Genomic DNA, 26326 nt, shown 5'->3' with positions numbered 1-26326 from the left:
CAATGCCTGGGATGTTCCCTGAATCCCTGGTTATAGCATGGCAGTCTAGAAGGAGGTCAGGGCTTAACTTTACAAATGAGGAAGCGGACACCCAGCAAGGGGAAAGGACTTGCCAAGGGCCACCTAACTAGTACTAAAGTCAATCAGAGAAGGACAAACATTATATGGTCTCATTCATTTGGGGAATATAAAAATAGTGAAAGGGAATAAAGGGGAAAGGAGAGAAAATGAGTGAAAATATCAGTGAGGGTGACAAAACATGAGAGACACCTAACTCTGGGAAACGAACAAGGGGTGGTGGAAGGGGAGGTGGGCGGGGGGTTTGAGGTGACTGGGTGACGGGCACTGGGGGGGGGCACTTGGCGGGATGAGCACTGGGTGTTATGCTAAATGTTGGCAAACTGAACTCCAATAAAAAATAAAAAATAAAAATAAATTAAAAAAAAACTGGAATTAGAATGGAAGCCTCATGCCTCACCGTGGGGACCCTCTCCCACCTCCCCAAACCCACCCCCAACACGTCCTGATGGTAGAACTGGGATGTTGACAATGGAAAGGATCTTGGAAGTCTTCCTAACACTTCTAAATACAAAAAGGGTTGGACTGCCCACATGGAGAGAAAGCCAATTACCCTGAAGCATTTGTCATTACCTCCTGACAGCTGCCTGAATTAGAAGCCCAGGTCCCCAGACGTGAGACTCTCTTCCCCAGAAGCAGGCTCAACAAGCCTATGCACACCCATGGAATATGTGTTAACTTCCTTCCTGCTCATCAAGCTACTTGAGGGCAGGCACCAGGCATCCCAGCTTTGGTGTCACCCCCTCAGCCACCAGCTTTTATGCTTCGTCACCCAACAAGTGGTCACAGAAGCCCGCCAGTTGCTGGGTCAGTTGCCAGGACTCTTGAGATGTCGACAGAAAGATAAAGACCAGGAAACCGTTTCTAACACAGTTGGCCCAGAGCAAAGAGTAAATGCCAGAAATGGCCTGGAAGAGGCTATAAAAAGAGAATAAAACAGGATGATAATTTATGATGTACAGTAAAAAGATCTGGGGAAGCTGAGCAGCCAGTGAGATTTCATTTCCTTCTGCTTGGTGGCTCTTCAACCATGCTGAGCAGTGCCCCACCCACCCAGGCAGCCCCCTTGCATTTTGGAGAGCCACATCAAGGTAGGAAAGTCAGTGGCAGCCGTCTTTTGGGCCCCCTAGAGCCCTCACTGCACCAATGCTTCCCTCCAAAGGCATCTACCCTTCCAGGGCCCAGAGTCCCCAAACCCCTGACAATAAAAATCCGATTCCACTACAGACCCTCTTACACACGATAAAGCACTTTCCCACCCATTATCTCATTTGATCCTTACAGAAACTCTGTGAGGGTCTTCTCCAGAGATATGACTGGCTCAAGGTCACACAGCTAGTCAGTGGCAAATCCAAGACTTGGATGCAGGACTATCTATTTCAAGATCAAAGTCTTTCTCAAACCCAGACCCATTTCCGCTGCAGGGAGCAGAAGATTCTGAAATTCCAGGAATAAGTGAGGGCTCTAGGCCACTACCAGCCTCCTCCCCCACAGAAGGCCCCAAAGGCTGGAACCCAGGCCTAGGCCAGAGGAGACTCACTTTAACTGGGCCTTTGAGCTGCACGGTGGAAGGAGGCAGCTCCAGAGGGAAGCTGACAAATCTCCCAATGTCAGATATACCAGGCTTCACCCCACTCCCTTGATTGGGGTCATCTGCTGGTCCCTGGGTTTCTGGAGCTCGTGGGCTGCCCCTGCTCTGAGGGGCTCAGTTGGCTCGCTACCAGCACTTGTCAGGTACACCAAGAGACTAAGGCAGCCCCTTTCCCACTGAACTGCCAGGTGTGAATCATTCTTAGTGGTCTGCTGGGTGGGGAACACCTCCTGTCCTATGCCCCCTCCCACTCCCAATCTGCAAAGTTCAAAGACAAGGCAGGTAGCAATTAGTGAGAATGTCCCTATCACATCCTTCCAAGGGGGTTTGGAAAGCTGAATATGAGGAGGTTCCTGGAAGCCGAGAGAGCACCGCACATGCTCACATTCCAGGGATTATTTTCTTGGGGTGACTTGGGGACCCCCTTCCATCTTGATAGATGGGAAGGGGGCAAGAATACAAAGAGCCAGAGATGAGCACTCTGGGGCTGGAGTTGGTTCTACCACTGGTGTTGGTGTTGGTTCTACCACTAAGCCGCCACATACCCTCAGACAGGTCACCTCTCTGAAACTCAGTTGCCTCTGCTTTCCTACCTCAAAGTGGCTGTGGAAAGCTCCAGTGAGAGCCTGGATACCACAGGACTTTATAAATCCTCAAGATCCTTGAGTTGTGACAGGCTGTAACTATTGCCGGCTGAGCAAAGAGGTTGCCATCAGGCATCACTCTCGAGGCCATTTCTGGTCCTATCCCCAGGCCCATTGGTGCCACCATGTCCCCACCACACCAGGGTCCAAAACATTCTCATATACCTTCCCACCCAAGGCAAGCCTAAAATTAGGGAAAGCAAAGCAACTCCATATCGGGCCAAGGTGGAGAATCTGAGGGTCACTGATCCAGAATATCCCCCTACAATGACCCCATTCCCCACCAGCATCTTTTCTTTTCACTCATCCATCCTCCCATGATCCCACAGGGGAAGGCGGGGGCCATCCACTCAGAGCACTGGACTCCACCCAGCTTATCCACCTCGAGCTCAAACTGTCCTGATCACTCACTTTCGAGAACTGGTGTCTGCACCATCACCCAGCATCCTCCACAAGGGTCTCTGCTTGAGGCTGCTCAGCCCAGCAGCTGGCCTGAAGCCCATCCCTGAATCCTTGAAGACCGTCTGACTACCAGGCTTGGCAGCAGCTGCCCCAAATCTCTCTCCAGTGGGATAATTTTTCTGAACCACTTCAAGAACTCCAGATTCTCCTACATGACTAGTCCCCTTTAGCCCAGCGAACCCTTGAATCTGTTGATGTTCAAGAGGACAATTCTTTGTCACCCAGAGTGCAGAATCTCAAAAGTGACTTTTCAGGGATACGGCTGCCACTGCCAGGGTCTTGAGCAATAACTTGTCCTTGCTCTCCAGCCACCCCAGTCCCTTCCTGCTGCACTCTTAAACATCCAGCCCTACCCTACTAGTCTCCAAAAGTGCTCCTCTTTCTTCTCTCTCACTCCATAACACCCCTGTCTCCCACAAGGCTTCCATTCCATGAGTGCATTGACACGAGCTACATAACAGTACAAAGAAATCAAGTTTTAATTTACACAAGGAATCTGAGCACTGCAAGGACCTCCAGAGGGATTTAAAAAAAAAAAAACCTGGTGGTCTCTTTGGCTAAGCTCTGCCATGTTTAACCCAGCCTGCTAGCTTCTTCCTACTTCCTTTTCAAAAACATGATCAAGGACTCATGATGGAGAACCCACCCAGACCCACTTAGTCGCACCTCCGCAGAGGTGCCCTGTCCTAAACCATTTCTCATTGGTTTGGGTGTATTTTTCCAAACTCTCCCAAGGAAAAGGACAGACTGTGCCAGACTGCTGCCTGGCCCAGTTGCTCTAGCCAAGGCAGGTCCTCAGGTGTTTTCTGGGTACTTGTGGCACAGAGCATGCTTGGCTCAGGGGGCCCCCCGGTCCCGATTGCTGTCCTCATGGAGCTTACAATCTGGTGAGGGACATGAGACACTAAGACATCCCTAAGAAAGACCTGGCTAGAAATGGTGCAGGATGCCCCTGCAAGGCCCAGCTGCAAAGCCTGCCTGCAGGGATTGAGCTCAGCAGCAGGTTGTCCCTCCTGAAAACCCTTCTCATTGGACCTAGGATACAAATGGGCTTTGGTCTAGGCCGGAGGGGTGTCATGGTGGGTTCCTAATTAGTGGGGCCTGAATAAATGAGTCTTTTTCTTTTCATTGACAATGCAGATGAGGTGCTTAACTGAATGGAACTGTTCCCTAGACAAGGCTGTCTGGCTCTTTTCCTTCCAGAACCTACTTAGCCCCCTGCCCCTGCTTCTCTCAGCCTCCCTCTGTTTATGTTCAGCTTGACGTTTCTATCGACGTATTGATCTCTGCTAGCCGAGGAGCATTTCTGCTGAACATGCTCACTGCTCATTCTGGGGGCCAGAGGGCATAGCTGACTGAAGCTTCTCAAGTGCCAGGACTCCAGGGGCAGGCCTGATGGGGGTGCTGGGGAGAGTGACAGTGAGTTGGAGTGCGAGCCCGGGCACAGAGGAGCCTCTCTGGAGTTGGGATGGAGATCTTGATGGGAAGCGAGAAACAGCTATTTGGAGGGATGAAAGTGAGCAAATCTGTGGTCCCCCAAGGGGAAAGGAGTCACCATGTGGTACTGAGATACAGATTGACCTAGGAGTCTTTCTACCCCATTCCAGAACTGAAGGAACACATGTCTGCATTTGCCTAGGGAAGACTTTTTTGCTCCTTGCTCTTCTTTATCCATACTTAAGTGGAGGCTTAAAATAATATAAGAAAGTCCTTTAAAACCTGTTTAAAAAAAAAATGATGAAGGACTGAATGTAAGTTATGATTCCTTGTTGCCACCACCCAAGGCCCTGTGAAGTGAAGCTAGCCAAGCATGGCCTTGAGAGGGTAGTCTTCTCGCTGGCACCTGGCCAGTAAGTAGCTGCAGGCTCACAAAGTGGGCCCTTTGGGTGTCCAGACAAGGGACACTTGTCTCACTTCATGGTTCACAAAGCAGCTCCATAACAGTTCCCTCCTAACTGCCAGGATTCCCTCCTGGCCTCCATGTGGCAGACTTTGGAATCGTCCTGGCAGAGTTCTTGATTTTTGCACATACCCCAAACAGGCATTTAACCAAAGGCAACATTCTAGCTGATGGGTAGGGAGGAGGAGGGGGCGCAAAAGGTAGCTACTTCCTCATCTTTAACTTGTCTTTGGTCCCCTGAAATGTTTCCTCTCTCCTTTTTTTCCCACCTGCCCACATGGTCCTTGCCTCAACACCATCGTCTTTCCACTCAAGGGGGAATCAGCTGGCCCTGAGTGGGATGCTGTGAGCCACTCCTTGGTGATAAGAGTAACGTAATGAGACATTACATTAATTCTGGCATCCTGGAACATTCATGCACACAACCCGACAAGATATTGGCAGATTGCTTGTCAGGAAATGCATGTTCTCGTCTTAGTGGAGTGGGAAAAAGGCAAGGCCCAGGGCCCAGTTCCAGCTCTGCTGTGAGTGGGTGAGCAGTTACATGCTGCATCCAAGCTTTGGTTTCCTCTGGGTTCTGTTCTAGAACTTTCCCAGAGTCCTCTTTGGCTCAGATATTCTAAGCTTTAAGAACACTGGGGACACATTCATCATGTTTTGAGTAAATTCCATGAAGAATCATGTAGTCAGAATCACCCACAGAGGCCCCACCTGGCCCCCAAGTGGGGGGAGGGGACAGAAAGAAATCTGAGTCTGTCTAGCCTGCATTTCCTCTCCATTAGAGCCCTGCACCATCACCTGCACGCAGCTCTGATTGAGAGCCAGGTCTGAAGCCGGACGCATCTGATCACCCTCTGCTTCCTAGTGGTCTCCATCCCTGGCCTTGTAGAACGAGCCGGGCTTCCTCCACACACTGGCGTCCATTGGGCACATTGTAACACATGGTCCCCTTGTCCCTTCTCCATGTGAAACGTCCTCAGGATAACCTGATCCAACCACATGGAACATGGCACGTGTTGAAGCCACAAGATCCAGGTGTTTATTTTCTCTGAACACTCAAGTTCTTAGTGGGTAAAACTGCTCAAGAGCCCAAGGGCCTCTCATCAGCAAGGCGGCAGGAAAGCCAGCCATCCCATTCTTCATCCCACTGGCTGCCCCACCTGGACCCATGTGCCCCAGCCCTGACTCACCAACACCACCCCACATCCGTAAGACAAGCCCTTTTTGGACATGAACAATGTCAGCACAGAGGTGACCAGTACTAAGACTTCTGCGGAGGACAAACCTGTAAACAATTAAAAATGAGAGAATGTGGTAGGATTTCTCAGTGGGGAGCAGAGTGTTCTGTAGCCACACAGAGGCCGGTGGGTTCAGGGAAGAGCACGTGGGAAGATGATGCTTGAGCTGAGAGGAGCGGTGGGATGCCAAGTGTGGGCCTCATGGACGGGCTTCACAAAAGGTGGGGTCTGTCCAGAAGCCTCAGCAGAGAGCCCCAGCAGGGGCAGGAGCATCAGAAGAGGCTGGAAAGAGTGCATCCACTCTGGCCAGGGAGACGGGCCCAGGCCTTGAACTGAGCACGGGGTAGCAGACAAGCAGTGACCAGGTGGGAAGTCACGTGGTGGATCAGCTGGACAAGAGCCGATCCTGCCTGGGGAGGTGGCAGGGCTTCACGCGATGCCTCGTGGAGCTGTCCTCTGGCCCAAGAGTGGCCTGGATGGAGTATCAGCCACAAAGCCGGAGAGGCCAGAACACGCACTTTCGCACTTTCGTTGATGTTCAGAGGGCTGCCCCCCTCTCCCTGTGGGCCCTTCTTTCTTCCCAGCGACCCTGATGTCGCCATGGCAACAAAGCTCAGACTGGGGCTGCTGGGGACCAGCTTGTAAGGTAGGGTGGTGGGAGGGGCTGGTGAGCTCAGGTGGAAACCATTCCCCACCCGGAGGTGCTACGTGCACACCTGGGGAGGGATTACACATGACAAGGTGAATCTGCCTGGGGTGAGGGTGGGGGTGATGGCTAAAGGAGTGAGCTTCTGGTGGAGGGGTAGAAATGACAATCACCCACAAGAGTGAGTAGTTACATGGGGCTTCCTCCCCTGCTCTTCATCCTCAGTGACACCAGGTTTAAGAGCACTGATCACTCACCCCAAGGCCAGCTGAGCACACAGTCCCCAAGCCCCAGCCTGACCCCATGAGTGACACAAGTTGAGCTCCGCCTCTGCAAGGAGGACAGAGTTCCAAACCTTTTCCAGCAGTCCCCAGAGTGTCATGGACCATCCCTCTCAGCAGGGGTGATGAACATCATTCTGACCTCCCTAGCCGCATCCCCACCGCATCTGAGGTGCCCACGGCATACATGGGCAGCAAATAGTCAGGGTCTTCTTGAAGTTCTTCTGAGGAATGACTTGGGACAGATGCGGGAGGGCTGGGTACTCTGGGACCTGATGTGGCCCTGAGCTGCGGCCAGGGGTGCAGGCTCGGGAGAAGAGCTGCCCTGTACCACCAGTGCTGATCCATGAAGGTGGCCGGCAGCCATGTGGCAGCTTCCCCACCCTGGGGAGGAGTGTGATGGGGTAAGGGAGAGGGCTAGATGGGACTTGTGGGATACAGTGATGTATGCAGGTTTATCTGTGGCTGAAAGGCACCGAGAAGGCCTTGGGGCCTGGTCCCTGGCCCTGAGGTGGGATCAGCGGAAGAGCCCTCCTTCCTGTTCACAACCCCACTGTGATTTTTCCTCAGGCTCCCTAGCCATGCATTTGAAGAGTTCTTTGGTCACCCCCAGTCGGCCAGCCCAGGGCACGCTGTCTCCCCTCACCGCAGGACCACTGCTGACACCCGGCTCCCGCTCCCTCATCATCTCCCCCTTGTGTCAGCTGTCCATTACCCCACCTCTACCTCTTCCTTCTAATGATCCTTTTCAGTTTTGACTCCCATTGCTCAACCCCTCAGGCTTCCAGGTCAACCTTCTGAGAAGCCGAATCCATCAAACCCTATGTCATCTCTCCTCTTCAGGCTATTATCTCAAGCTGGCCGACCTCGATCGGCTGCCCATAGGCTGGGACCAGGCATGGTACAGAGAACTCTGGCTCTCCCTCTGGGGTAAGACGGTCATCTTTTGAAGGAATCATGAGCCTGGAGCAGCTGCAACTGGCATGTCTGTCAAAATTTCATGAACTGAGCACCTAACACATGCAGGGAATTATTCTAGGCCTCCAGGACACCATGAGGTCAGAGGCCCGGCCTGGCCACTACCATTTTTTCTGCCAGCACACCGCCCTCTGGAGCCCAGCAGACTCTTCTCTAAGAAATAGGAGATGGGGGTGTCTGTAGAACTCAGAATCGTGTGAGGGACCTAGCAGAGCCCCAAGAACTCTTCCTGCCCCTGCTGTTCATTGCAGACCAGGAAACGGACGTGCAGAGAAGTGGCATATCCAATGATTCCTGGTTGAGGTGCCGGCACGGCCTCTGTCTATCTTCATTTTGGGGAAATGTCCATCATGTTTCTCCCTTGACTCGGAGAAAGAGAAGTCCTGATTCCCTGGTTCTGCAATTCTTCTGCTCATGCACCTTCTCCCTTTCTCCCACACCAACCCCCTCCTGCCTCCTCAGACTGCACCCAGCTTCAACCAACATCTGTGGGCTTGGGGAGGAGGATGCACTGGAGATCTTACGGCTGAGGAGCCCAGGGCCGGCCCTTGGCCCTCTGAAAAGCCACATGGGCTACCTCCCTAATGCTTCAGACTCCTCTGCTGTCGGCTCTGTGGCCTTCTGTCACCACGTGTTGATAAGTGAGTTTGAACTCTAAGGGAAGTTTGCTAAAACAGGACACCGCTGCCCTGATGCCTACCATAGATGACCTGTGTGAGAGCCTGGGCTTCCTGGCCCTTGGGCCACATGGGATGCAAGCAGGTTCACATCCAGGGGAGTCCAATCACTCCTTTCTAACCCCCAAATCTGCCTTCAGCCTAGCAGATTCCCTCCACATTGCTGCCTTTTGGCTTCCATTCCAAGTCTTCTTACTTTTTGTGCTCTGCTCCTTAAAGTTGCCCCTGTCCTTACCCTGAGACAGAAGTGTGTGTCTCTTGCCCCCCATCCACCCTCCCACTGTAAGTACCTCCCATTCTCCTTGCTACCCTGATCCAGTCTCACTCACTCTCCCCAGGATGGACCAATAGGGTGAGACAAAGAAAGACCAAGACAGGTCCTGACTGCCCATCCAGCCAGCAGCAGGGAGGCCCAGGTCTGGATTTCCAGCCTGGACTGCAGATCAGCATCCTAGAGACCCTTCTTAGAAACTCCTGTGCCTGGGCCGCCCCCCAGGAAGCTTGGTCAGTAAGTCTGGGACGCGGCCACGTTGAGCTTGCCTGTCCAAGCAGGAAGCCCCCCTCTCATCCCACTGGCAGTCTCCAAAGGGCAAAATTGAGAGAGAGAGAGAGAGAGAGAGAGAGAGAGAGAGAAGCAGAGAGAAATTGCATTAGGGAACAGTTGCCTCTAATTGTTACCAAACTTTTGCAAACCAAGAAACAACAAAGAAGGGAAAGCAGTAGATAATTAAGTACATAATTGTACACACCACTCGTTAATTAAGCTTTTACTCCTGGAACCTGCCAGAATCTGCTTATAAGGTGATAGCGAGAGGGAATGTGGCATATGGCAAGCCATCTGCAATACGAATGCTTTGTCAATGGAAACTTCCCTGCCCCACAAAAAGAATGAGATGCTAAATGCAGTTTTCCAGAGCAAAGCCATTTATCTTCATTCTGTGCAGAAAACGGGTTGACAGTACTGAGTACAGATGAAAGAGCGCCACAACGAGCCGAGGGGCTCCATCTGTGATGGTGGTGGTGCCCCAGCCACACACACCAGGCCCCCGCTGCTGGGCGGCCCGGGGCCGGCAGTGTTCTGGGGACCCCTTGGGTGGCTTAGCTGCTGGGAGGCAGTTCCTTCAGGACACAGGAAGCGCAGAAGAGGGGTGGCACAGCCAGGGGCTATGATCAGCTCCTCTCTGAAATGCTCCCCTTCTGCGTGTGCAGGGAGTCAGACCTGTGGAAGGTCTTGAGAAAAGTGAGTGAAGACAGAGGGAGAGTTGACTGTCCCCTGTGTGTCGGCCAACAGCCCCCTGGTGGCCATCCCACTTTTGGAGCTTCTGGGACTTGAAGGTCCGTAACCTGTTCAAGCCCACTTCCTCAGCTGTAAAGTGGAGATAAATAATCTATCTTGGCTGCTGCCCTGGGCTGATGAAAGACCTGGTAGGATGATGCAGAAATGATACCCAACACTGGGAGGTTAACATCTGAATGGAACTATTATTGTTCCATTGTGAACTCACACCTCCGCTTTTGGCCAGCCTTGTCCTGCAACCGGGCTCACAGCAGGCAAGCCCAGAGGGAGGGACTCTGCCCCGGGTACCCCAGGCAGTGGTGCCTGCAGTTCCCTTCATCCTAAGGGCCTTTCCAGTTCTGTTCCCTGCATTCTAAGAATCTTTTCAGTTCTGCTCCCATGTTCTAAGAATCTTACAGCTGTTGGAAAGGGGGCTCCCTTTCCTCCAGAAATGAGAAAGGGGGTCAATGGGGACACAGCAGGTCTGGGAACGTGGACACAGGCATGGCCCTACCAGGCTCCCGGACTGCATCTCCATCTCTGCTGCTCCTCAAACTGGGTCACCACCCCAGGGGAGAGGGGGCTGCCTTGGCCCTGTCAGTGGAGTCACATAGTACAAAGCATGGTGACTAATGTGTGTGGAAGTTCCCCTTCCCCCCATGGACTTCCTAGTCTAGAACTGCCCTCTGCCTGGACTTTGGCCGGGACCCCAGCTGTTCACTTCTAGACTCTAAGGTGGGGGCACCTATTGCACTCATCAATGCCCTCTTTCTCTCCACAAGTATTCCAAGAAATCGCTTGTTGTACTGTGGAGACGTGGCTACCTGGCTTTGGGGCTCCTTATGTCCCCCAGTGACTTGCCTCTTCTGCAGATCCCACTGCTGTGTGCTCCGTGGTGGCTTGCTCTCCCTCACCCAAGCCTGACCAGGCCCTTCCACCAGGGCTTAACCCTTCTGCACAGGCAGCCCCTGGGAGGCCCCCTGTTCCTGTCACACAAGAAGGACTCTGAGTCTGCTCCCTGGCAAGCAGGGCCATGGCTGGTTGTCATAGCTGCTGCCGGTCCTCATGATTCAACAGAAGATAGTCTCTGAGTGTCTGCGTAAGCCTTTCCTGTGGACCAGCACCCAGACATAGAGCCTCCTATGGCTTCCTCCCAAAACCCCAAAGGGTGGGCAGCCGGGGGCGAGGGGCATGGGGAGCCCTGGGTGCCGGCTGGACTCTGCCCCATGCCCTGGCCAGGGCCCTCCTTCCTTTAATGCTAACCATGTTCGTTCCAGAAAAGACAGAGGGAGTACTCTTCACACTCAACACTTCACATCTCAATGGTTTTATTAGTCTCCACCTTTTATCAATCAGGCCACTGAGGCTATCCAATCCCCAGCATCATCACAGAGAGATTTCTTAGCTAGAAGGAACCACCGAGATGATGGGGTCCACTCCCCACTCATTTTACAGATGAGGAGAATCAGGCCTTCAGGGCAGGAGGGACTTGTGGTAGGTCACTCCCTGCCTCAGGACCTCAGCCCCAGCAATGCCTTGAGCCCAAGCAGGTGGAGCCATGACTCTGGGAGGGAGCTGGCAGGAGAGGAAGCACCACTTTCTGGCCATCCCTGGGAAGGTGGCTTACCAGGACAGAACTGATCCCCAGGGCTGGCCAAATGGCCACTGTATTTCTAAGAACAGACCCGTTTTTTTACATTGCTAAGGGCCAGAGCTCCCTTGGGACATACTGTTTCTGACCAGCTGGGATGTGGGAGAGAAAAGGGAGAAAAAAGGTGGAATCCGGGCTTGGTGTCAGGTGGGAGGTGGGAAGCGGAGACCAGAGAGAAGAGCCAAAAGCGAGGCTCCCCTTCGGGCCCAGCCCTTAAAAAGGAACCGAGGAGAAGGCCCCACAGGCCTGCGCTCTGCTCTGAGCTGGCTACACTCTGCAGCACAGCTTCCTTCTCCGGGGTCTGCCCAGCTGTGGGCTGGCACAGAATTAGCGCAGATCCTGGGCCTCGAAGCCCCCAGGTCTTCACAGGAGGACCACAGGGCTCCAGAGGCCCCTCCTAGGAAAGCACATTTGCCTCGGAACCTTGGCATCTCTGGGCTGGAGGGGTGGAGGAGAGGAGCACTCCTTTGCAGGCTTTAAAGCCAGTGGAGTGGTTGGAGAGGAAAAGGAAAAATGAGGTGGGGGGGGTGGGCAGGGGCGGCATTCTGGGACCCTCCTTCCTCCTGCCACCTCACCCCTGCAGACAGTTTTTGATGCCCTCCGCAGAGGAAGGGAGTGCCTGATAAGGGCTTGAGATGACAAACAGCACAGAATTGCCACTGGCCTGCCCAGCACTCCCACAATCCCCCCATTCTGCACACAGTTCCCCCAGAAACCTCTCTCCAGTCGGCTTGTGACCGGCCCTGGCACCCCCCAGGAGGCTCAGACAGCCTGCCAACAACCCATTTTGAGCTACCCCGCAGGTGCAGCTATGGGGCCACCTCTCAGAGAGCTGGCTCTCACCCAGATGCTCCAGGCAGCCAGGCACCTCTTCCCGGGGCCAGCACTCATGCTGGCAGGAGGGCATGACGTTGGTCTCTTTGGAGCACCTGCCCACTGCTCTGGGCCATGCATCAGGCCCTCAGCTACCCCCTACCCAGGCTTCTCCTTTTGGACGGTCTCTGAGGTCTCACAAGCCGGACCTGATGGGGTGAGGAGTTCTATCCCTGACAGGGCCCCCCCGGAAGTCCCCCACTTTTGCTTTTGCCCAGGAGTTAGGGTAGGCCAGGGAGGGGGGAGGGCCAGAACCTTCCCTTCAGGATCTCAATTATGTACCACCCACCTGGCCAGCCCTTCCTGGCTTCCTCCCACTCCTACCCTATGCCCATGGCTTCTCTCTCAAGCCTACACCAGAAAAAAAAGAAACTGGCAGTTCTGCGACCCCCTTGGGTCCCCAAACCCTGCAGACCTGATGCTGGCCACAGCCTGGAGTCCATCCCCTGGTTCTCTGTCCCTCCCACTGTGACCCGTTACCACTTGCTTCCTCCCTGTCTGCCTTCCCTCTGCTCAAGCTGCAGGGTACATGCCAGGCTGCCATGCTGTCTCGTTGCCCCTTCTCACTGGGGTGAGGCTCCCACACCCTCAGGAAGTCTGTTTGGGACCTCCCTCCTCCTTTGCGGCTGCTTATAATGGAAAATCTGGACAGGTAGGAGGGAGAAGAGAAGGAATGGGTAGAGGCAGAGGAGGTGACTCTTAAACGATGCTGCTGTTGGGAAGAAACTTCTCAGGTAAAGTTGGGAGATCACGTTCTCCAGGAGCAAACATGCTTGCCCAACCCCTGGACGAGGGAGATGAATGGCCTATGAGACGTCGAGTTAATCTCCGAGGATCTTGCTCAGGGATAATATGAATTGGTTGTCCTGGGTGTAGTAATCAAGTGGACGGCTCTCCAGTACAAATGCTTGCATTCTTTCTTTGTTAGGAGGAGCACGATTTAAAAGAAGAGCTCTCAGATGTCCCTTCTTTGTCTTCATGCATGAAGGGAATATAATTTGGTGTCTTTGGCAGATCCCTTAGAATGATGCACATGGGGATGACAGTCCCGTCACCTGCTCTCCTGTGGCTTTTTACCTGATCTGTACTCTTTGGGCATCTTTAGAAAAAATGTCCAGAAAGGGACCCCAGAAAGTTATCCCACGCATCCACTCACCTCTGGTTAGACCCCCAGGAGTCCCAGACAAAGAATAATCTTGTGCTCACATATTCTCCACAGCACAGACCCCTTTGCTCCTAACCCTCCCTCCCTGGCTGTCTTGGACTTGGAGGGTAGCTCTCCAGCCATTCGTCTGTCCCTCCCACAGTGCAGAACCCCTAGGTGCCCAGCGTTCAGCCCACTATCACTGAAGAGGGACAGGGTCTGGAAACTCCCAGAGAGTCCCACCCAGACAAATTTCATTTTTGAAAGTGAAGGTGATATTCCAATATATCCTTAAACGGGCTTGATCTTTTTAAAGCCTTGGTGTGAGTGATTTCACAGAGGCTGTAGTTTTCGTTTCTGCTCTCAAATGCATGGTGACTGATGGAGGGCACCGTCCTATGCTTGTGGGAATGGAAAGGTGCTGCTAGGTCAGGGTCATGGACAGGGCCAGCCACGGTCCAGATATTCCCCATGCTGTCACCAGGACCTGGGGCTAGGTCACCAGCCTTAGAAAAAGGGACCTTAAATGGCTGGTGGCTTGGAAGGGACAGGTTTGGGATACTGGTTCATAGGCTGTAACCTCATGAGCAATCAGGTTCTAAAAACCCGAAGGCCAATTCTTTCCTTACATGAGAACAATAACCATCATGAGGAATGCAGTCTCCCATTTGCCCATCAGTGCATTCTTCCTGTAGATGAGTTGACAACCTGGGACAGCGAATCCGAACCAGAGGCTTGGGGCAGAAATCAGATTGGAGAGGAGGCCGTGGGAGCTGCATTTGTGGGGTTCCCTACTGAGAAAATGCTGGCCCCAATGCTGCTGCAAAAGGGCTTCAACCACCAGGCAGAGGGAGGCCTGTGGCCAGCGTAGCATTGTTTGTCCAATCTGCCCATCATCTGAGCCTCCTCCTTATGCCTGGGGTCCCCTCGTAGGATAAGCAGAAAGGTTGCCTCACTTTAGCAGAAATGCCAACCAGTAGATACTCATTTTTCCATACTCCTCTGCAGCCTGGCTGCACAGAGCCCCAGGCCCCAGCATGTTTAAGCAGGAGGCTGCAGATGGGAAAGTTCTCCATCCGGGCAACAGTGGTGGCCCGGCCACAGCCAGTTTCCAACGCCAGCTATTCTTCCAAGAGCTTTCAGCATCTGCCCAGCATCCAGGCCTTTCTATCTGCTGTGCAAACTGCAAGGGCCAGGACCTCAGCGTGTCAGTGGTGTCCTCTGGACCAGCTCTGCATCCAAATTTCACACACTGCTCCTGGTGGATTGCCTCCAGGCAGAACTGTTTGGCCCTTGCAGAGTTTGAGCTTCCTGGTGTCTTTAATAAATTCCATTTCTGCTCATATCCACCAGCGTCATTCTCTGTGACCTGCAAATAGGAACCCTACCTCGTAGATGACCCCTTGGCACTGTCACCTGTCACCTGTCCAGAGTCACACAGCTGGTGGCGCACCGTGGACAAGTCCTGAGCTCTCACTGCTGTCCTGCTGTCCCCACTGTCTACCTGGGGAGCCGTGAATGGGAATGTCGCGCTAGTGTAAAAGAGGGACCCATCCCTGCCAGGCGTGGTGGCCAAAACAGGCTTCTTGGAGACACTGGGCTAGAAGGGTGAGTAAACTAATGGGTGGGGAGAAATGGGGGTGGTTTTCTGGGGAAGAGACGTCGTACGGAGCCTGGCCCTTTGGGCAGTAGAATTAGGAATGTTCTCAGGTTCCGGGGACACAGCCCCTGTGCCCCTGTGTCACCCCCCCCCCACTCCAGCCTCTGGCTCTGAGGTGACAGCAATAGAAAACAGAAAAATGAGCACTTGGCATCAATTAATTGCGAAGATGCAAAGAAAAATTGTTTTGAATATTAAAATTATAGATATAATGCTATTAGGAGCATGATTCAGAGTTTATGAAAACATTATTTATATTGATTTATTCCCAGAGCCATCAAGACTCCTTGAACATAATTAAAGTTGACATTTCCATTGCTGAAGCTAAATGTTGGTATCATATAATGAATATTCCATGCTTAGGATGGGCTGTGCGGCAGAAAGCATTAAACCCCAACATCTAGAGATTCCCACCCCACCCCCATCCCCCCATCACCCAGCCACCGTTGGACAGGCCTCTGAGGCCCTTTCTGGCCCCTGGCCCAGGGCTCCAGCCATCAGCCACCCCAGGAACTCTCAGAGCTCACAGGGACAGTGAGGACCAGCACCCCAAGACCTGGAGCAAGAAGGGGGCTCAGCCACAGACTGGGAGCCAGGGAGGAGCAGGGTCCAGACAGGAAGCCAGCTCAGCCAGGCTTTGGAGGAAGAAAGGAGGTTAGAGATGGAGAGATGGGAGGAGGAAGGAGGGGAGTAAGGAAGGCAGAGAGGATGGATGAAGGGGAGGGAGGGAGGTATGGAGGGAGGAAGGAAGGGAAGTTCTTCCTCCCTGCCTTAGGAAATCCTCCACACTTCTAGGACCACAAAGCTGTGGCCTCTGGGCTAGCAGCTGGATACCAGTCTCCTCTTTCCCCAGAGGCATCCCTGGGCCATCCGCCCTCCTTTGTTGATGGCTTTGTAAGAGCCCCTGTGTCCTCCCAGGAGCCCATGCCCTGTCTCATCACCTCATCCTCCAAAGGCTGGAGTCTGTTCTCTCTGACCCCCTTTCCCCACCAAGCACACAAGGCAGCTGGTCTCTCCTGCTTGCCTTTATAAAACCCGAGGTGGAGGGAGATGCTCTAAGACAGGTGAACTTCAAACAGTAAGATGGAGACCCACTGGCGAGCAGTGAGACCAATTTCATGGGCTATGACCAGTATTACCAAAATAAAAAAGAAGAGAATAAAAGAAAAAATTCAAGCAGAATATATCAGAGTACAAAGCAAGTAGAGTCCTGTGTACTATTTATTTTTCAAACTGCTTTGAAATCTGTTTATTGCTCCAGAGTTTCGTCCAGATTTTAGTGTTTCCATGTCAGTTTCTGAAGTGTGGGAGAAATGGGTCTGTTCAACCCTATTATCCCTGTTATTTTTTATGTTGATTCCAGAATGTGTTCCTTTGGGCCCGGATGGGCTGGGGAAGGGGGTGTAACCAGGTTACACTACACACACTGCCCCACAACACACACACACACACACATACTCTCTCTCTCTCTCTCTCTCTCTCTCTCTCTCTCACACACACACACACACACACACACACACACACACTAGCAGAGACTCAGAACTTATGCTCTCTACATGGTCTCTATATTGGCCCTCCATAACGCCTGCAGGAAAAATCAGTCAAGAGAACCATCTAGGAACCTGATTTTGTATTCATTAAAAGCTCACAAACAGGTAAAGCACCCACAATAGATTTGGTCACTCCCATAGACAGCATGTGCTAAGGCAGGAGCTCCACAGACAGACCTCCACTGCGCTGGAGGGCCACCTGGAGGGCTTTTGAGTAAGCCTGAGCCACACTGTGGGGTGTCAGGGCAGAGACGGGGCTGGTACTGGGGGCAAGCAGGGGGATGTGGCCACTCCCAGGAGCACATTGACCACCAGCCCCACTGCCCCAAGTAATTTTTTTCCGGCCTGTTTTCTTCCTTGGTAAGTAGGACCCTCCCACAAGTTCTTCTGACAATTCTGTAAATGAACTCTTGGTAATATATTCCTTTCTGCTTAAACTAGCTAAGGAGGAGACTGCTCTCTCCAGACAGGCGACACGGGGAGTGGTGAGTGCAGGTCGAGTGCTCTGGACTCCAGGCCAAGGTGGTGGGAAGAGCCCCAGGCCCTGGCATAGGTGAGGACCCTAGGCTTCCATGGCTCTGGTCTTTAGAAGGTTGGGGAGATGGCTGGGGAGACGGCTTACCCCTGGCAGGAGCCATGAGGAAGTTCCCACTGGAGGGATGAGCTGATGGAGCTGTGGCAGCTGTGGGGACCCCCAGGAGCAAAGGGAGGACCAAGGAAGGGCTGGACTCCATTGGGTAGGGTGGACTGGGCTCTTAGCTGCAGATGGCAGACTCCCACGATTCTTATTCCAGCAAAAATAATTTATTAAGGGGGCACAGATAGCTCACAAAGGCACCAGAAGATCCGAATAGACAACTCCTAGCAATGGACAGCTGTCAACACCACACCCCAGAACGAGGCTACCCAAGTGAGCTGCTGCCTCCAGAAAGTGCCAGAGCAGGAAACCACCCTCAAATGACTGACCCTGACATCAACTCTAGTAAAGTGGACACTCATGCCCTTCCTCCCTCTCCTCAAAACACAGCTCCTGAGTCAAAGCCTCCTGTGAGTGCACTGGATGGCAGGACCCAAGGGCACCTGGGAAGTGTAGCCTGTAGCTTCCCAGCCTTCCAGTGCAGAAGGGAAAGCACAGCAGGGTGTGGGGATAGAGGGTGAGTGAACCCACCCACCATGTCCACACACCTCTTCCACTGTCTTCTTCCTCAGTCCCAAGGGCTCAGGAGTGAGGAGCAAGGTGGTGAGATCTCCAGCTCCCTGCTGGGCTGTGAGCAGAGGCTGTGTGTGGGGCAGTCGGGTGATGAGGGCCGTGAGGACTGAACACATGAGCCCAGCCTCTTAGTCACCAACCACAAGCAGCTCCAAGTAGTTTAAGCAGAAACCAAGTTACCAGAGGATGTGCCGTAAGTCAGGGACCCTGGGAGGGCCCAAGAGCAGGTTTGGCAGCTGTCCAATAAGGAATATAGTATCGTCCAACATCTCACCGTAGAACAGCCAACACAGGCACCCCATCTCGCGCACCATCGCTGAGGATACAGCACTAACCTCTGCCACCACAGACCCTGGGATCAGGGGTGTCGGCAGCCACCCTCTCCATAACCATTTGCTTTCTGGGGTCATAGCTTCTGCTTGGTAGGATGTGGGTCATAGGCCTATGCCCTGGCTGTGAGGGAGTCTGGGAAACTAAGCATTGGGATTCCTTAGTGGGAGACAGGGACGTCTGGAGTAGGACTCCCCCCAACTTCTTAGGGTCTGGGTGGCCCAAAAGAATGACGAATGTCACCTCCAAACCTCCAAAGCCTAGGCCAGATGGGAGTTAAACCAAGAAACTGGGCCACTAGGGTGTGGGGCAGGGCCTGCCACAGCTCTCTCACTCAGGCCCCTTCAGATCCTCCTCTGCATCTCCCAGCTGAGGCACCTTTTTCTCCATCTTCCTAGCTCTGCCCTGCTCCTTGGTGCCAGACTACTGCCTGGCACATCATGGGTGTTGGCTAAATGTTTGTGAATTGAGCTGAACCGTCTGCGTTGTTAATCCGCCTGGCTCCTGTCAACACAACGCGGGTGTTTGCCTGGTGATGAGGCCCAGCCTGTTCTCCATCCAGAAACTCTGTGGGGAATGAGAAAATCTTGCTTTTGCAAGCGTCCTGTTAACTGTGACCGTGACCTTAAAGACTGGAGATGATTCTGGGACATGGTTAAAGACAAGGGGCACCAGGGCATCATGCGAGGGAGAAAGAGCTACATAATACAAATAGCAGGTGCCATTGATCAGATCCAGTAGAGAGGCCACGTGCTCCAGGTGGAGTCAGAGTACCGGAGTCTGCACCCACCTCCTGCTCAGCCCTGGGTAAGGTGCTTATCTAACCGGTGCCTCAATTTCCTCACACATAAAAATGGGGATAATAAAAGGATGGATTGGGCACCTTGGTGGCTCAGTAATTGAGTGTCTGCCTTCAGTTCAGGTCATGATCTCCTGGGGTCCTGGGATCAAGTTCCACATTGGGCTCCCCACAGGGAGCCTGCTTTTCCCTCTGCCTATGTCTCTGCCTCTCTCTGTCTGCAATAAATAAATAAATAAATAAATAAATAAATAAATAAATTCTTTCAAAACAATTTTTTTTGGTAAATGTACATATGTGTGTAACCATCACCCCAACCAAGATATGGAACACTTTCATCACCCCTAGAAAGTTCCTTCATGTCCCTTTGTAGTCCCTATTTCCCTACCTCCCCCTCACCCCCTGCCCCGGCAACCACTATGGCTGAGCTTTAAAAGGTGAGTAGAGGGGCATCTGGGCAGCTGAGTCAAGTGTCTGCCTTTAGCTCAGGTCACAATCCCCAGGTCTTGGGATCAAGCCCCCGGTTGGGCTCCCTACTCAGCAGGGAGCCTGGTTCTCCCTCTTCCCCACTCCTCACCTCCAACCCCCCGCTTGTGTTTTCTTTCTTGTTCCCGCTCTCTCAAATAAGTAAAAATCTTACAAAAAATAAAAGAGGGGGGGATGAGTAGAAGAATAAAAGGTGAATGGGACTCAGCTAAAAAGGGGAGGTGGCAAAGGCACAGAGAAATATAACATCAGTGTGGTTGTAGGAAGCTATAAGTGGTTCCTTATTATTGGAGTCCAAGGAGCAAGCCAGGAGAAGCCAGGGATAAAGCTGGAGTTGTATGAAGGAGCCTGACAGAAGACATCATACACTTGGAAGGAGCTGGAACTTCATTCATTGGACCAAGGATCACAAACCCAAGTGCCAAAAAGAAGCCAAATATGAGACCTCACTGAGGGAAGCAGGGTATGTGCACAAGAGGAGCAGAGAGCCCAGTGTCCTGAGGAGCAATAGGGGTGGTGAGGCCTGCCGCCAGCTAGAGAGTGTAGACTCAAATGGGAGCCTCCCCTACCCGGCCTCTTGGCACTGTTGCTTGCAGAGATTTGGGCCCAACAGGGCCAACATCTGGTTTCTCTTTTTCTTTTTCTTTTTTTTTAAAAAGATTTTATTTGACACAGAGAGCCCAAGCAGGGGGAGCAACTGGCAGAGGGAGAGGGAAAAGCACACTCCCCTCTGAGCAGCTCCAACTCACTTTGGAGCAACTGCAGGAAATGTATTCTAAGACTACTGAGGCCAGTCAAATGTATAGGTACTGTACTCCTCGCTTATGCCAGGCTCTGATCCAGGCCCTGGGAATAGAGCAAGGAAGACAACAAGGCCCCAGGCCAGCCCTTTCTGGGCCAGTCAAGAACATGTCGTCTCAGCCAGGTGAGTGACTTGGTGGCCTTGCCCTCCTGGATGGGTAGAGGAGAAAAGCCTCTGAGCAGACAATTTGTCAAACACTGAGAGTCAGTGCTGGGAGAGGCAAAGTAGAGTGAGGTGGAGGCAGAGATGGCATGATCAGCAATGCAGGGGGCACCTCCCCAAGAAGGTGCCCTGATGGCACCAAGCCATGGGGAAATCTGGGAAGAAGAATGTTCCAGACATTCTGAGGAGCAGACCCTCAGAGGCCCAGGGGCAGAGTGTGTTGGTGTGGTTGAGGGGTGAGGCGAGGCAGATCCTTAGGGCCCTGTGGCTTTGACTTGGAGTGGGGACAAGAGCCACTGTGGGGGTCAGAGCAGAGGAGTGGAATGGTCTGGCCCAGGTTTTAATAAGATCACTCTGGCTGCTGGGTTGAGGATGGGGCACAGGCAGTGGCAGTGACGCCAGGCTGCTGTACTCCTCCAGGAGAGACAAGAAACAGCCGAACCAGAGCGGAAGCAGTGAGGCGGTGAGAAGTGGTCAGACCTGGCTGACATCTTGAGGTGGAGCAGGCCGCCTAGCTGGTGGACTAGGTGGGATGAGGGAATAGCTCCAAGGACTGGGTCTGGCTGCAAGGATGAAGCTGCCATTTAACAAGATAAGGAAGCTTCGGGAAGAGCAGGGTAGGTTTTTTTCTGGGAGGCAGGCAGGGGTGTGTGTGGGTGCATGGACAGGGATGTGTGGACAGGACGGCAGCACAGTTATGAAAATAGCTGGCAGAAAGGCAGCACCACGCATGGGAAGTTGGTTCCTGAGGACTCTGAGGCCTGATGTGATTTATTATTTTTTAAAGGATTTTATTTACTTGACAGAACACAAGCAGGTGGAGCGACAAGCAGAGGGAGAAGCAGGCTCCCGGCTGAGCAGGGAGCCCGAAGCAGGGCTCGACCCCAGGGCCTGGGCAGAAGGCAGAGGCTTAAACGGAGCCCCCAGTCTGATGTAATTTAATCCTCCCGGCAGCCCAGGGAGGAAGGTGCTGTTTCTGTTCCCTGCGGCAGGACAACTGCTTAAGATATTACTCTGCATTCTTTCTGCCGGTCCTTGCCTCCTACCTTGTCACCTCCCCACCGCAAAACCAAAACAAAACCCAGGCAGCCAGGTCCCAGGTAGTGGAGGCAGAGAGCAGAGTGGCTTGAAGGCCCAGCTTTTCCTGCTTTGGGTCAGAGCCCAGGCTCAAAAATGAGCTAGTATCTGGGGGTTGGGGAGGGGAGACAGAGCCCCAGGTCAGGCCACAGAGGAGCTTCGAGGTGTCCACAGCTTCCTCTAGAGCCCAAAGCAGCAGAGCACAGCCCAACGAAACCACAGCTACCCCCATGGCGTAGTGAATGGGGAACACCACATACTTGCTCAGTCTTGATAGGAGCCCACACCCAACTGAGAAAGAGTTCCCTCCCAGCATAGTGGGACTGGGTATGGAGGTCAGATCATTCTAGTTATCAGTGACACAAAGCCCAGCCAGAGGGGCTTAACCCCAGCAGTGTGCTGGAGCTGGTCCTCATAGACTTGGAAGGGCCAACCGTGTGTACTTCTTCCCAACTCTGTTCAATGACAAGCAGTCGGTAGCTTGAGTCAGCCAAGGTAGGAGTGTGTACACTCCGGGAATTGGCAAACACACCACCTCAGGACTCTCTCTACCCCACCCCGCACCCCTGAGCCCATTGTTACACATCCTCAGGCAGGTGGCCCTGGGCCATCCAGGGGTAGGATTGATTGTGGGACACCCATGCATCCTCACCACAACTCAGACTTTCTCCCCATTATGTCCCCAGGTTCTTCCCAAGGTGGCACAATGGTGGCCAACAGCTTTAGACCTTAGAAGTCCCAGTGGAGGAGAGAACTTCTTTTTCCCCCATGTCCCAGCAGAAGGCCCTTAACGAAGCTTCACGGGTTCTACTGGGTCACAGGCTCAGCCTGAACCAATTGATAATCAGGAGGAAGAAAATGCTGATGGGCCAAGCCTGGATCGGGACCCATGGGGTGTGTGGTGTGTAGTGAGGACTCCTACACTAACCCACACATTGGGAGTGGAAGGAGGGGTAATGGACGTCGCGCAAGTAACACTGCAGGGTTCCACCACACTTATCTTTGTGGTACAAATTTATTTGGAGTGGCCCAGTGTCACTCAGCCAACTCAGGAGTCCTGTCACCAAGACCCAGGCTCCCTTCATTGTCCCGCTCCGTCCTCCTCAGGATCAGCCACGACTACTGAAGCTCTCCCACCGCACCACCCAGACGGCCAAGGGCAGATTGGGGGCCACAAGTCCTCTGCCCCCGGCAGCCTGTCAGGAGAAACCCTCCCCTCACATCTCACTGGTCAGGACTGGGTCACACGGCCTCCCCTCAACCGGTCGTGGTTTACCTGCGGGAGGACAGTGGTCAGCAGGGTCTGCTCAGGGGGTTGATTACATTGCTGAGAGCAGCATGGTCCCCACAGCGAGGCAGAGATTGAAGAGAGGCGTCTGCATGCCTCCTGAGGCCCAGGTAAGGAAGAGAGAGCCACGTGCCTGCTTCTGAGCCTTGGAAGGGGAGGAGGGCTGGGTGGGCCCCCACAGGGTCACCACTCATCCTGGTTTGTACAGATACCTGATTGATGCCCATCGTCCTAGTGCCCTTTCTAATCGCACCTCCTTTCCCTGTTGGAGGGGTCCAGAAGGTGAATGCTGGGGTCCCTGTAAGAACAGAGCGTAGGACACTGGGGAGATCTCTAGGTTGGGCCAGGGCAGGAAGCATCTCTGCTGGGGTTTTCCAGAGGCCTCTTCTGCAGGTTCCCAAACAGGCAGAAGCCTGGAGCAGGGGCTAGGAGCTGGGGTTCTGTTCCCCACCCTGCTCAGAGAGCCTGGAAGAGGTTGGCATACTCCCTACTGAGGCGTCAGACACAGCCTAGCCAACATCTCCCCCAGAGAGCTGAGGACCTGGCTGTGGCCTCCTCGAGCCTCATCCCTGATGCTGTCTTTGTTGGGGACGTCGGAAAAGTCTTTGAAGGGGGTAGTGCAGGAGCAATGAGCAGCAGAGAAGCTGGGGACCATCTTAGGCAGTATTTTCCAACTGGCCATCGGCACCTGTGAGTGGGAGAACCACTTCATGGATTGCAACCAGCCTTTGGGGCAGGAGTGGGGGAAGAGAACACAAAATAAAGAGTATGACACATGTAGTAAGGGAAACATCAGTTTGCAAAATTTGGTCTCAATTTAGGTTTTATAAATCAACATATGGGGATTGTATGGTGTCCGGATGTGAAATGCATTTCAAAAACCTATGGAAAACAATAGTGCAGCCCAAGCCCAGAGAGGCAAAGAGGCCTGTGCAAGGTCACGCAGCAAATGGGTGTGAGGGCCAGGCAGTGAGATGAGGTCCCCTGGCTGGCAGCCCACCCGCTGACTCAGCAGCTGATTTTGGAGCTTCTGATCTCAGCCTGCCTGTGCTAGGTGCTGGGACAGGGCTGCCTGGATGACTAAGGCACAGAAGCCATTTCAACATGAGGGGCGTATGAGGAGCCCAGGAGAGGGACATCTGGCCTAACCCCCAGGTGGGAGGTGGGAACTGGGAAGGGGGAAGGGGGGATCAAGAAAGGACTCCTGGAGGAGGGACCTGCGTGGTTAGATGCACATCTATTCACAGAGGAAGGAGCCATCTGAGTGCTCTCTTTCAGAGGGCGTGGCTCAGACAAAAGCAGGGGCACGAGGGTACAAGGTGCTGTCAGGGGACTGGAGAGGGTGCCAGTCCGTCTGAGGCTGGATACTCCCTATACTATCCTTCCAAGGCTCTGCCTTCTTCCTCCCCCTCTCCCATCTCTTTGGCTCCAGCTGGGGAGGAGGATCCCCCCCAAACAGCCAATGACCTCAGGCCTGTGTGAACCCTCAGCCCAGGCCCCTGTGCTCCCTCCACTTGCTCTGGGCCTCTGAGCTGCCCAGCCTACCCAGCCCCCATCTGCCCCCTCCGTGCACCAGAGGACAGGGTGGTACCAACGCAGCACCTGGGAGGTGAGTGGTACTCACTGAGCAAGTGGACCCATGTCTGGAGGGGCTTTCTGCCTCTCTGCAGGTCATCCCAAGCACCAAGGGGTGAGTGGCCCAGGGAAGGATGACCTGGTTCCCTCTAGTACCCATCCCTTCCTGGAGGGGAGTCTCTACTATCTCTCCACACCCCCATTGGAGACATTGCTGGGCTCAAGGTGAGGCGGAGGGTAGACAGAAAGCCTAATTAATACAAAGAGCACTGGACCGGAGCTCCCCTTTTGACCACCCACAAGCTATGAGATGACGAGCCAGCAATTTCCCTGTCTCTGTGCCCCCAGCTGCAAAAAGAAAAATATCTAAAGTCCCACCAGACAGAGGCTGAAGATGCTCTACTCTTCCCCTGGAAGTCCTTCTAAGAGCCTACCTGCAACCCCCAGCTCTCTGCAAAATCCATGAGCAACAGTTTGCTCCAGACTGAGGACCCAGGAGCTAGAGCCAAGACCTCACTCACCCTGGGCTCCCTGGGCAAACCACCCACCACTCATTCCCAGGAAGCCCCACCCAGACAGCGGTTTGATGGAGGTACTAGGGACAGGGTGCTAATGGGCTGTTGATGATGCTCCTCTGCCTGCATGAGAGTTAATTACTCTGGAGGCCAGGGAAGGGTGGATACTTCATAAAGTTGGAACCACTGGTTCATTCATCCTCCATGGTTGTAAGAGAGAGTGATGGGATGACTCAGAAGATGAGGGTGCCAAGATGCTCCAGGACTACCTGTCACTGCACACCCAGAAAGACCTGTTCCTCTCACTCCCGCCCTCACCCCTCGCCTACACCCAGAGGTGACTCAGCCAGGCTCATCGGGGGACCCTGGGCTCCTCCCCTCCCCTCTATAGCCCTGGCAACAGCTGCGGACCACATGGCATACTCTGCCATGCTCTGACATGGGGCATATTCACCTGAGTGGCATCTGCCAGGACCCAGGCCTGTGCCATGTTAACCCGGGGGCTTGGAGGGGAATGCTGCAGTTGAGACCTCCCTCTGCCACAGGAGACGCTCGCCTGGGAGAGAAAATAACCACAGGCACAAGAAACTCCCAGCCGGGCCACAGGCAGTCAACCTGGGAGCATCAGCCACAATGGGCTGGAGACGTGGGCACGGGCACTGTGGGGTGACATTTCCCCATCACACACACACACATACGCTCACACACACAGCTGCAGGGGTGGGTGGCAGATGCCCTAGGGATCCCCCCGACCCTAACCCAGTACTTGTCCATGGCAGCTTCAGGGTCCCCTGAGGTCTTGGTCGGAGCACAGGAAAGAAGGGACTGGCCTTGTCCCTAAAACAAGTCAGTCCTACAACATCAGCTTCTTGGACTGCCTCCTGAGCCTGCAGAACCTCCCAAGGTTCCAGAACTCCCTGGTCAGCCATGGGGCCAGTTCATGCACCACAGCAAGCATCACCTTCCTGGAGCTTTCTGATAGGAAGCAAGGTAGGGCCCGGCAGGGAGGGCAGCTCACCGCACACTGGCCCGGGGCCCCGTGCCCACTCTAGCTGCTCCTGTGCATTCTGACCTGCTTGGGAAGCTGGGGGCAGGGGCACCTGGGCGGCTCACTCAGTGAGGCACCCGATCTCAGTTTCAGCTCAGGTCATGATCTCAGGATCCTGGGATCAGGCCCCACATCCAACTCCACACTCAGAGAGGAGTCGGCTGAGGATACTCTCTCCCCTTCTCTGCCTCTCCTCCTACTCACATGCGCCCTCTCTCTCAAATAAATAAATCTTTTTTTTTTTTTTTTTTTTTTTTTTTTTTTTTTTTTTTAAGAGAGAGAGAGGCAGAGACACAGGCAAAGGGAGAAGTAGGCTCCCTGCAGGGAGCCCAATGCAGGACTCAATCTCAGATCCCCAGGATCATGCCCTGGGCTGAGGGCAGCG

The 26326-nt window shown here is 53.6% G+C and overlaps 1 long non-coding RNA gene across 2 annotated transcripts; it reads left to right on the top strand.

The window, feature by feature from the left end:
- Positions 1-391: 391 nt before the first annotated feature.
- LOC112641434 (uncharacterized) lies at positions 392-26209 on the top strand. 2 transcript variants are annotated; one of them, XR_003124636.3, is made up of 3 exons: positions 6590-15047; positions 17091-17202; positions 18588-26209. It is a non-coding gene; the product is annotated as an uncharacterized LOC112641434 (long non-coding RNA). The 2 variants fall into 2 exon arrangements; XR_007401091.1 differs by having other exon boundaries at positions 392-15047; positions 17091-26209.
- Positions 26210-26326: the final 117 nt, after the last annotated feature.

Source organism: Canis lupus, chromosome 12 (genome assembly GCF_003254725.2).
Source record: "Canis lupus dingo isolate Sandy chromosome 12, ASM325472v2, whole genome shotgun sequence".
NCBI lineage: Eukaryota > Metazoa > Chordata > Mammalia > Carnivora > Canidae > Canis > Canis lupus.
The sequence above is the reverse complement of the archived record's forward strand: the minus strand, read 5'-3'. Positions and strand labels throughout refer to the sequence as shown.